Source organism: Suricata suricatta, chromosome 5 (genome assembly GCF_006229205.1).
Source record: "Suricata suricatta isolate VVHF042 chromosome 5, meerkat_22Aug2017_6uvM2_HiC, whole genome shotgun sequence".
NCBI classification, from domain to species: domain Eukaryota; kingdom Metazoa; phylum Chordata; class Mammalia; order Carnivora; family Herpestidae; genus Suricata; species Suricata suricatta.
In genome coordinates, this window is record NC_043704.1 from 151,899,675 (window position 1) to 151,911,342 (window position 11,668).

At 43.7% G+C, this 11,668-nt stretch overlaps 1 long non-coding RNA gene across 1 annotated transcript; it reads left to right on the plus strand.

Moving 5' to 3' along the window:
- The first annotated feature begins 7,891 nt into the window (after positions 1–7,891).
- LOC115292930 lies at positions 7,892–11,307 on the plus strand. Its single transcript, XR_003909240.1, has 2 exons — positions 7,892–8,544; positions 11,123–11,307. It is a non-coding gene; the product is annotated as an uncharacterized LOC115292930 (long non-coding RNA).
- Positions 11,308–11,668: the final 361 nt, after the last annotated feature.

Sequence of the window (11,668 nt, forward strand, 5' to 3'; positions counted from 1 at the left end):
CTACAGTGGCTAATTCCAGAAGCTGACAGTGTGCTCCCTGAAGCACCAATGTCTTCCCATTTTTTGCCCCAGAGCTGTCAACATGCCCAGCTCTACCCAGAAGTGAAGGACACCACACTCCCTGAGGCAATCCTCACCCAGCAGTGGGGAAGGGAGGAACCGTACTAAAGAGACACCTTCCTCCTCTCCTTCAGTGAATGGTCCTGGGAGGCCTGTGGCCTTCTCCAAGATTCCGAGAGCAAGACCTTCATAAAGCATTTGTACACCAGCTTTGCCTCCTCCCTGCCCCTCATTCTTGCTTCTGGGAGTCACTCCCCGAGCCCTTATCTCAGGCTTCACTTTTGGGAGAATGTAAACCAAGACAGGAGGAATCAGGGAATTTACTACCAAAAAGACAAAGTTCAAGCTGCACATTACTGAGATCAACTGGGGCACAGAGACCTCAGAAACTGCAGAAATCTCAGAGTAACTGACTTGATCTGTGGTGAAGACTTCTGGAAACACAAGGCTCAGCTCCTTTTAAAGGCATCCCCCATGTAAACTAGTGTTGATGTTCCCTAAATCTGTGTTGGCCTCCAGGTAGATGTGGGTAGCGAGCAGGAAAATTGGTGAGCAAATAGAGTTCTAAGACCTTATTTACAAACTGTGTTGACATCTTTTTATGTATTTTCTTAAATTCCTGTTGTCCTATAAACATATTCTCATATCATCTTTTTGTTTCTTTCTTATCCATATCATTCATCTTTTCAGTTATCTCTTTGCCCCTATTCTTGATATTTTTGCTTGCTCGTCCTCTTAGGACCAATTTTTATCACCAATTTGAAGCCCTTTGAATTCTCCTTCCCTACTGTCTCTCACACCCATACCTTCTCTTCCTCCCACAATACCACCCTCAGTGGAGACCTCATCACCACATGCGTCAGTGATTGCCAGCAGTCTCCTGCCCCTTGCCGCCACCCTCCATTCCCAGCTTAGCCCCAGGAATATCATCTACCAGACACAAGATGGGATTTAACTGACACCTGGACAGGGAACCCAGAAATGCCAAATCCCACCTTCTCCCAGTGAGCTTCTAAGATAAGTTTACCACTGTACAAAAGGGGCAAGTAGAAACAAGGTATTGTGTTGTTATTTGCAGACTTAAAATCCTAATGTAGGACTTTCTAGAAAACAAAAGACTGGAGAGCATGTGTGAGTACCAAGGACAAGGAAGATGTCCTCCCCCTCAGCTCAAAACAAAACTCCACAGCCCAGCACCCAAGACTCAGGAGAGAATGGTATCCACATGCACATGACTGAAGAATTGACAAATGTGCGCTGTTACTCTGAGTCCAACTGCCAGGAAAGAGTTTCCTTCCCAACAGGATGCTGGAGACGATAACGAGGAGGAAGAAGATGACCACAAAACTCATCTGTATGCTTAGGTTAAAAAGGTGTTTGTGAAACAAGTAGACAGTGATCCGAGGCAAAATGGGCTGGCACTAAAAAGACACAACCAAGATGACAAGGACAGTGAAAAAAATAGGTAGTTTAGTTTCACATCAATGGCATCTCTAAGGAAAAATGCAAGGGTTAAGTCTAGCCAATGCGGTTTGGATCACAGAAGCTTAACATTGTACATGCCTTGAAAGAAAATCATCTACCAAGTTGGCACCAAGGAAGGATTTCACAGACACTAAACAAAGTACCTTGGGATGGCCAACTTCTCCCTATATTATCATGACATGGTGATGCCAGGAGAGGAACATACAGGTCTAGTTTGACCCTAGAAGTGGGACTATCCAGAGTGGCACAGATACTTGGTGTAGTCAAGGGGAAGCAAGGAAAACAGAGTCCTCCCACCCAGGTAGGCTGGCATTTCTTCTTCCGGGAAGGAATGAAAATGGATGAAAGACAAGGCCATGAGTATATTTTTCCCTTTAGAAGCCTCCCTGTGCTTTTTGCTTTCGCTAACCATTGGGCTCAGTAGTAAGGCCTATGGTCAGTCAAATCTGAATGATCTGGCTCAGGGGAGAAAATCCACAGAATGTCAGGGATACCTCTTCCTCCATCTTGTGGTCCTTCTTCTGATACTTTCACCCCATAAACAGCCTCATTTACATTGCCCTCAGAAATCTCTGAAATGGGTCAAGAAAGGCCACTCATTCAATTCCAAAGTCCACTACCTAAGAATTTGCCCACATTCTGTATCCCTGCTACATCATCCAACCTGGCTCCTCAAAGAAGGTTGTGCAAGGAGCTTAACCTCAAACCACCAAGATAAGAATAAAATTAAGCCTTCTCAGACCATTATGAAGTTTCCACACAAAAGTTCTATTTCTAACAACACCATCACTCTTCCATTGTTGTCTCAGAGAAAGTAAAGTCCTAAAATCAAATCTTCCCCACTTCACCACTTAAAGAGATCAAAGTAGCACAACATCCTTTGCAGAGTTTTGTCATGTCACATAGTGCTAAGCTAAGTGCTCCTCTGAACCTGGATGGAATCTTGGTTTCTCCTTCAGTAGCTACAGTGTGGGCTGACTGCTTGCTGGGAATGGTATAGCCCTTCCAACGTCTTCCGGGTAAGATTTCTCCAATGCTCGGTCTCCCATGGATCCCACTTGCTGAAGTTCCAAACTAATAGTCCACATCACAATCAGAATACCTCAGTCCCATTCTCTCCCCATGAAATACCACCATTCACTCCAACCAAAAGCTTATCATGTAAACACTACTTTCTTTATCCCCAAGAGAAGGCTGGGGGGAGGTAGGGTGGGGAGAACTACAGTTTGAATCACATTACTTCTACTCAAAACCTGAAGTAGCTCTTCAATGTCTAGACAATAAAGCAGCACTACAACCTTCTAGTGTTCAAGGTTTTCCAGTATCAGGCTGAAACTGGGCCTTCCACAGCCACATGCCATATCTGCTGCTCTCCCCTTCTCTCTCTCTCTTCCTTCCTGCCTCCTCTCCTCCTTCTCCCCTCTTTTCTAGATTCAACTCATTAATTATGTTTGGATACTATCCTTTCCATGAGGTATCTCTGGCCATCTACACACAGTGCTATCTCCTCCCCACCCCACCCCTGTTCCCCACCTCCCCACCTCACCCATCCCTGAACTCAGGGACCACAGCTTGTGCTATTCATGTGCCACTGAACACTCTTGTCCTTGGCTACCTGGTGGCAAGGCAAAGACCAAAACTATACCCTCTGCACACAAAAGGTGATCCCATCCTGTGCAGATATTGGTTTTAAGAGTCAGAAAATCGCGGGACACCTGGGTGGTTCAGTCGGTACTGATGGTTCAGAGCCCGGAGCCTACTTCAGATTCTGTGTCTCTCCCTCTCTCTGCCCTCCCATGCTCATGTTATGTCTCTCTCTCTCTCTCTCTCTCTCTCTCTCTCTCTCTCTCTCTCCCAATAATAAATTAATGTTTAAAAAAATTTTTTTAAATAGTCAGAAAATCTCACTCTACAAGGACCTGATTTTATATCATTCATGTTCTAGCCAAAGAATAGAAGCTATTTTAACCAGGTTATGCAGGAATGAATTATTATAGGGTACTCACAGCTTGCAAAATCACTGGAAGTACTCAACAAACAGACTGAACTTCCCCAAATGACCCTCAAAGCCACAGAAATAACTGGGCCACCAAAAGAGCTACTGTGTCTCTCATAGTCAGGAAGCTCCTGGGTACATCATCAGTCCCACAATCAAGAGACCACTACACCTTCTATGATCCACACCATTGGAAGCATGACCCACCCACACTTTGCCTTTTGACACCCTCAGAGACAGTGACTGGACCCTGAGACCAATACACCTGGCTCCATACGCATGCCTGACAACAGAAAGAGCATAAGCTAGTCAACTGCTCACTTCAGTCTTCCTGCATTCATGTAAGTGCAACTTTAGGCTAAGTCTAAATCCTACCTAGAGCTTGACCTGCAAGGGAGTCTGGAAAATGTAGTTCCTAGCTTTCCAGACTCTACAAGACTAGAAGACCCTAGAAAAAGGTCTAGATATATTAACCTTGCCTCTGATCTGCCCCTTAAATTCATACACAGTTGAATTGCCTGCAGTGCCTGATATTTTAAAATTCATTTTGGTGACCACTATTCCCTCAACTGTGTCAAACACTTAATAGTCTATAATCTGCATATGAACATTTTAGTACACTAAGGCAATTCTTCTCAAAGTTCAATGGGAAAATTATTACAGACCCCCAGTGTTTGCCAAAATTATTTTTATTACAACATTACTTAAAGTGTAGAAACATAAAAATAGTTAGAAAATTCTCATGGTTACAATATCTAAAAGAATAACTATAAAAACCAATTTGCAAATTAAACACAAGCAAAACTCTAAAATGAATGAGATGAAAACTAACCACATTTCCTTAGCATGATTAATGATGTTGTTTTCTTCAAAGTAAATCACCAAGCCTTGGACCCAACAGTGGGAAAATTCATTTACACGTCTCACATTTTACATGTTAATGGCTTGATTCTTTTGATTTTGAGCGGGATGGTCCATTGTTTCAGTCACTGTCAGTATCATTATCGTTATTTTTCTGTTTTTAACAATGAACTCATTTTTAGCCACTGATTTTTAATGGGCCAATCAATTTAATGGTGCATTCCCAAACAGAGTGCTGAAAATTTTGAAGCACCATTTAATGAAAACGTCTTCAATGCACAATTACTAGTACCCTTATTGTTAATGAACTGTTGAAAGTTGGTTTGTACAAAGAGGTGCCCCATGCAGCACAGCCCTGTGCTGGGAGGGTGGTTCTACTGGCCACAGTGTAGGCTCTTGGGAGTGGTGCCCTCAGTACTACCTGGGATGGGGAAATGACTCACTCCTCCCACCTCCTTTCTTTCTATGAACTATGAGTCTTTGGTTCCCATAGTTTGTTTGAGTTTTACCAACATGCTCATAAACACAATTGTAAACAGGGACAGTATTTGGTTATGATAGTTCCCATAACAAAAGGAACACCTCCCTTCAAATCCATAAGAACAAGACAGGAAACCCAATAACGAAAAATGTGCAAAAAAATGTGAACAATCAGTTCAAGGAAGTGGAGGTTAATGGCCACCCAGCATGAGAATTGATGCTCACACTGACACTGATTCAGTTTACTTACCTGTTTAGTCTAATTAACTGAATTAAAATAATTATGAGGTACCACTTTATATCCATGAAATTGGCAATATTAAAAAGTCAGACAGGGGTGCCTGGGTGGCTCAGTCAGTTGAGCGTCCAACCTCGGCTCAGGTCATGATCTCGTGGTTCGTGGGTTCGAGCCCTGCGTTGGGCTCTGCGCTGACTGCTAGCTCAGAGCCTGGAGCCTGCTTCGGATTCTGTGTCTCCTTCTCTCTGACCCTCCCTTGTTCATGCTCTGTCTCTCTCTGTCTCTCAAAAATAAATAAAATGTAAAAAAAAAAAAAAGTACCAATATCTTGAGCATAATGGGCAAATATCTGAGGGGAAGGAACATTTCTGCACTAAAGGTGGGAAAGAAGACCAGGTGCAGCCATACTGGAAAGCAGTCTGGCACTACTTACCTATGCTTATAGCCTGTGACTCAGAAATCCCACTCAGGGATCCAAGAAGAGCTCACACCCAGGTCTGTGAAGAAATATATATGAGAATGTTTTTGGCAACACAGTTTTTTTGTAGCAGGGGTTTTGTGATAAGGAAGGCATGCATCATTTGGGGAATGGATAAGTAAAATATAAGGCCAACTCATTACAGAACACACAGAAGACATAATGAACGTCTAGTAGTAGGTTCATATAGTAACATAGATAAGTCTTAGAGAGCTTTGTGTTGGTTACAAAAGTTAGAATAAGATCTCTATTATAAACCAAGACATTTGCATACACAAATACTACATATTAATCAAAGATATATACCTACTCCTAGCTACTTACCAAACACATCAGAATGGGTACCTACAAGGAGAAAAGATATAGGATAAGTGTGTGAACAAACATGTCATAGATCTTGAAACTAGAATCAAAGGGATTTGGTGATGGATTGGAAATGAAGGAGAGAAAAAAGTAGGCATTAAAATAAACACCAACATCCTGGTAATATAGAAATTCAGCCTAAATGATTCTGATAGAAATTGGAGAAGGACATTATGGGAGAAAGGGAGTGAAACTAAGTATTCTGTTCTGAGGGCCCAAGGGTCATCCATGTAGAAATGCGGAGTTGAATTTGGATAAATTCAGAAAAGAAGTCTGATCTAGTTTATTACTTAATTAATAAGCTAACCTGATATAACATAACAAAGCTCCAAATATAGATGTTCAAAAAAAGAAAATTTTAGTGTGGTCTTACTCTGCTCCATGAGGTAGTTCAGGGGCTCAGACTCTTCCACCTTTCCCCTCCACCAACCCCATGGTGTGTCTTCACTGGGACTGGCAAAGCTGGGTTATACTCTGTCCGTGTCACAGCCTGTGGGAAGGAGAGAAGAGGGGAGGTCCAGGGCAAGTAGCTTGTTTTCAAAATGGAATTAACCAAAAGTTGTCCACGTCACTTCTGCTCATAACCAATTGGCTCAAACTTGGCCAAACCTCAAAGTTGGCCACAGTTCGCCACAAGAAAGGCAAACAATGTTGGGTCTAGCTAGGAAGCCCAGGGTCTGGTTGCAGCTGAATTAATATGGAAGAAAGGAGAACAGATGTGGGAGCAACTAGTGGTCTTCCCAAGCCAGCAATTACAGTCATGAGTGGACTGAGTGGACAAGTGGAACGAAAGCCAAGGAAACCAATGAGATAGTGTAAGATGGCAGTGTAGATAACTAAGGAAACAGGGAGACCAAGCTTAAGGGAAGTCTACATTTAATGATGGATGCAGTAGAAGGATCCCAAAAAGTAGACTGAAAACCAATGGAGATATAGCACAGTGCTGTGTCACAGAAACCAAAAAAGGCCCCAGGAAACAACCCTGATAACAAGATACAAAACAGTTTATGTATAAATATCCCATCTTCTTCCCCCAACCCTGGAACGGTCTCTCAAGGACCCCTGTGGACTGAGCCCCAGCTTGCCCACAGAAGAGACCTGCTTATTAATTCATACTGGATCTACTTTGTTTTGTCTTGCCTCCCTAAACCTATAGCGCTTCCTGAGACCAGCTTTGGGGGGACACCCAAACTCAACCAAGGCCTCAAAATGCACTCTGCAAGTGTTATTATGATGCTTTTTTTATGACTCCACACTTGTTCAGAGCAGGCTAGGACTGGAGCCTTCCCTCAGGACCCCAGCTACAGACTGAAGAATTTATAACAAAGCTCATAGGCCTGTATCTCTGGGCCACATCATCTAGACTCCTGCCAGCTATGACTATGACAGTTCAGACTGCTCCCAAAATTTAATGCCCCACTGCGCTACAGCAATAGCAATCAAAGAAAGGAGGGTGGCTAAGAAACCCCACGAGACACTTCATGCCCAAGAAAATAAATAAAATCTCTGTCTCTGATGGCAAGGTCGGGAGATGTTTTATTTTCACACATTTGCTCTGCACCTTCACAAGCTGGACTCATGGATCCTCAGCTTTTATCTTGATGCTATCCTAAATGGGAATTAAATGCAATTAAATGCAAGAGGCTTAGTCCTCATTGGGACAGAGCAGTTGGCAATGACGGGCAAACAGCCCACAAGGCAGGAAAGCAATTCTCCCAGGGACCCTAGAGACAGTGCTTCCTGTCCTTGGTGCAAATCCTGCCCAGCACTTTCTTGCCTCAATTGCTCTCCATGGAAAGGAGCCCCAAAGGGAGCCTGGCCTTTTATTCATCACACTGCCCAGCATTTAAATGAAGCTCTGTGCATTGGAGCTGCTTTCCTGGGAACAAACAACTCTGAGAGAAGAGATTGTTTTGAGGTTGAACTTTAGATTTCAGATATTGCCTAAATCTAGATTTGAAAGTTTGGTTTAACATTTTAAGGTTGTGTCTGTGTTCTAGAAAGACAAAGCAGGGCAGAGAGAATGACAAAGGGTTAAAGAATAAAGCCTCCTCCATCCTACTCCCCTTTTGTGTCAAGAAAATGTATAGTGATTCTTAACCTTTTTTTGGGTCAAGTACTCCTGAGACACTAATGAAACTGCTGGAGACTGTCACTAGGAACATACACATGCCTCCAAACATCGGAAATGCTGCCTTCCCTTCCACTGGCCCTCAGAAGAAGGGCTTCTGCTAAATAAGGAGGAGGAAGAAGATTGAAAATAAAAGAGAACAGCAAGAAGAACAAAGAGAAGGAAAAAGCAGGAGATGCACTTGGATGATACATTACAGATGAAAACCACCTTCACGTATGTTAACTCGTGAATGGCACAGAATGATCCTGTGGGCTAGGTCATTCGGCCACAGGAAGATGTACAAGGGGCCCCAACTCCACCTGGGAGTCAAACGACTCTAAGATATCTTGGAAGAAGTGCCTCACTTTTGAAAAAGGAGTAAGAATCCACCAAATGGGAGAGGAAGAAGAGGGTTCAAGGCCAAGAGGAAAGCAAAAGCCTACAGGTAAAAGGAAAGCAAAGGTCTACAGGTAAGAGAAAGTGTGGATGTGTATGGTAGGTAATCCTCCATCTAAGGCTTGTTAGACCACATCTCTCCTGTACTCATACCCTCCAAAGGCTTTCCCTTTCACTCTGAGTAAAATCCTAAGCCGTACACTGACCTAGAGGGCTCTGCATCATCTGCTCCCCTCCCCCAAACCCCAGTGGCCTCCTGGACTTCACCTTCTATTTACTCACACCAAGGCAACCACACTGACTTTCTGTTGTACCCCAAATGTATTAACTCCACTAAATGTTCAGGACCTTTGTGCCTCCCATGCTCTCAGGCCTAGAAAGCTCTTCCCCCAACTATCTGCAGGGTTATCTCCTTCACCTCTGCCCTTCCTTTACTCAGATACCTCTTCTCAGTGAAGTCTTCTCTGAAACCTTCTCCCAAATTACAACTTCACAAAAATACTCTGCGCTCCTCTTCTCAGCTTTTTCTCCTTATCATGTATCGCCATCTGACATTTACTTTACTTGTTTGTTCTTTATCTTTCCCCTTTGGACTATATGGAAGGACAGATACCTTTGTCTCTTTTGTTCACTATGATTAGAAAGTTGCCTGGAACATTGTAAATGCTCAACAAATAGTTGTTCTAACCATGAATGAATGTAGAAACCTTTAGCAGGGACACAGTCTTGAGAACCAAAATTATCCATTGTAAGAACTAGAGAAAAAAAAAATTCTGAGTTCCCAAAAGGTATGAGCCCTGAAATAGAGGGAGTAAATTTATGCCATAGGTTGGAAGAAAATAGCTTTCTTCTGCCTGAATGGAGAGGACTCAGAGCAGGCAGTAGGAAAATGAGAGGTGACAAAACCATAGCTCAGCTGCTACCTGACCCCTGGTTGAAATTCTGAGAATGGGGAGGTGGGTAATGGATTCCTCAAAGAGGAAGAGAGCACTCAAGGGGCAAGTGGGACTGACTTTTGGCCTTCCAAGTATATAACCTGAGGTGGCTGGAAGAGTTCTGCAGAAAATCCAAGTGCCCCAAGAGAGAGGCAACGTGATTCAGGCACTTGGGGCCTAGCCCTGGAAGTGAGGCTAGGGGGTGAGGGACGGGTGCGCATGTGGAGCTCCTGCGGCTGGGGCAAGTGTTCAGAAGGGTTGAGAGGGCCAGTGGACTGGCGAGGCTCATATGGACACATGAATGGTATGTGGACTGGTCAACCAGTGGTCACAGCAGGACCAAGGACATGAACCACAGACAAGGTTCATATCAACAGAGTAGCAAGGATGTGAATCTCCCTTGACACCTAGAAACTTAAATCACCCCAGAGAGAGGGGAGTTGCCAAGTAGTAATCAAAACACTGAGTACTAACCAGTGCTTTTCATAGAGAAGGGAAGTGAAGTGGTGGTTGTCAGAGGTTGGGGGCAGGGAGAGTTATTTGATGGGTATAGAGTTTCTGTTTGGGATAATGAAAAAGTTCTAAAGATGGGTAATATTGATAGTTGCACAATGATGTGAAAAACATAATGCCACTATACACTTAAAACTGATTAAAATGGTACATTTTATGTTATGTATATTTCCTCACAATAAAAAAAGCAGTATTTTTAAAAAGCAGCATTAATCAAGTTACCTTGAATTGGCAAGATTACTTTTTTCTACTCCTGAGCAGAAAAGGGGCCATGTAATAATTTGAGTTCAGTTATAGAAAAATAAAGTTTCACTGCTTTCACAGCTGAGCTCAGCAACTCTGTAAATGCCCACCCCTTATGTATTTTTGTGAAAGTGTGAGTGGTCCGTGCCACTGGGGTGTGATAAGGCCATGGGAGAGGTGGGAAGAGGAAAGAGGGAGACACACCTGGGGAGCTATCAGTGGCCAGTGACAAAGTCCGTGTAAGTTATGTTAAGGAGTTGGAGGGGATGAGGGAGTCATCGAAGGTGTTTTAAATAGCAGAATGACATGGTCAGCTTTATATTCTAGAAAGAATATATTCATTTGGCTGCAACGTGAACAAGGGGTTGTTGGAAAGTGTGGAGGGTAAAAATAAGGGCAGCAAGAAAAATAGGAAGCAGTTCCAAGCACGTGATGAACTAGGGTCGTGACCATGGAATTGGAGAGCTGGGTGTGGGTTAGGGGCAATTTGGGCATCAGTGACCGGAGCAAGGCAGGGTAGGAGGGAAAAGAAGCATCAATGTTGACACCCAGGCCTAGCTTGGTCAACAGAGGGGAGGATGGTCACTGGGATAAGTAAAAGAAAAGAAGAAAAGCAAATTTTGTTGGGGGCAAGGGTGCTTCTTTGTGCCTATTGGCAATCAGAAATATTTATGAAAGACTCAGCCCTCCCTACCATAAAATCATGACCAGTGGCCTGGAAGCAACTTCAGAGAGCATGGACCAATATCTTCACGTCACCTGAGCTAAGCCTTGAAAGGGTAGCACATTTCCATCCACAGGCAATCAGGAGATAGGGATGAGCCAGGACGTAGAGGGAATGATCTGCATCAAGACTCTAGAAATTTCATCCTAGCAGTGCTGTGCTGGATGGACTGGTGGGGAAAGACTGAAGAACAGAGGAAGGGAATTTCAGATTGTGATAATAATGATTTTTTTTAAGCCTCAGGAGCCAGACGAACCTGCATCTCGAAGTGTGGCTTTCCGCTGGTCATCTCACCGGATGGAACCCTGCTACCACTTGCAAATGAGGAGCTCTTGACATTGATTTCAGGAGTTCAATGAAACAGCATCTCAGTGCCTGGCACACAATGACTGCTTCATAAATACTTGTTTGTGTTTTCCCCAGTCAGTCTCACTGCCCAATTATTCACCTCTCAAAGATGCTCATATTGAAAGAGTAGCACTATCATGGTTTTCCCAGCTCATTACGGAAGCCAACCCTCTCCAGTCACCCAGAACTGCTCCTCATCCCGTGAGGCTGGTCTATCCCAGAAGCATATAAATGCATGCAGCTGGGGACAACGATGAGATTGTCTGACTGGACATTTCAGGTGGACATGTAGGAGCCTGCGAGATTCTGCCTCCCATCCCATTTTAAGAGGACATATTGGCTCAGATCTGTTGGACAGCGTCTTCTCATGTATTAATTATGCCCCCACTAATTACACAGAAGGGTTCAGGCAGCATTATGGGAAGGGATGGGCAC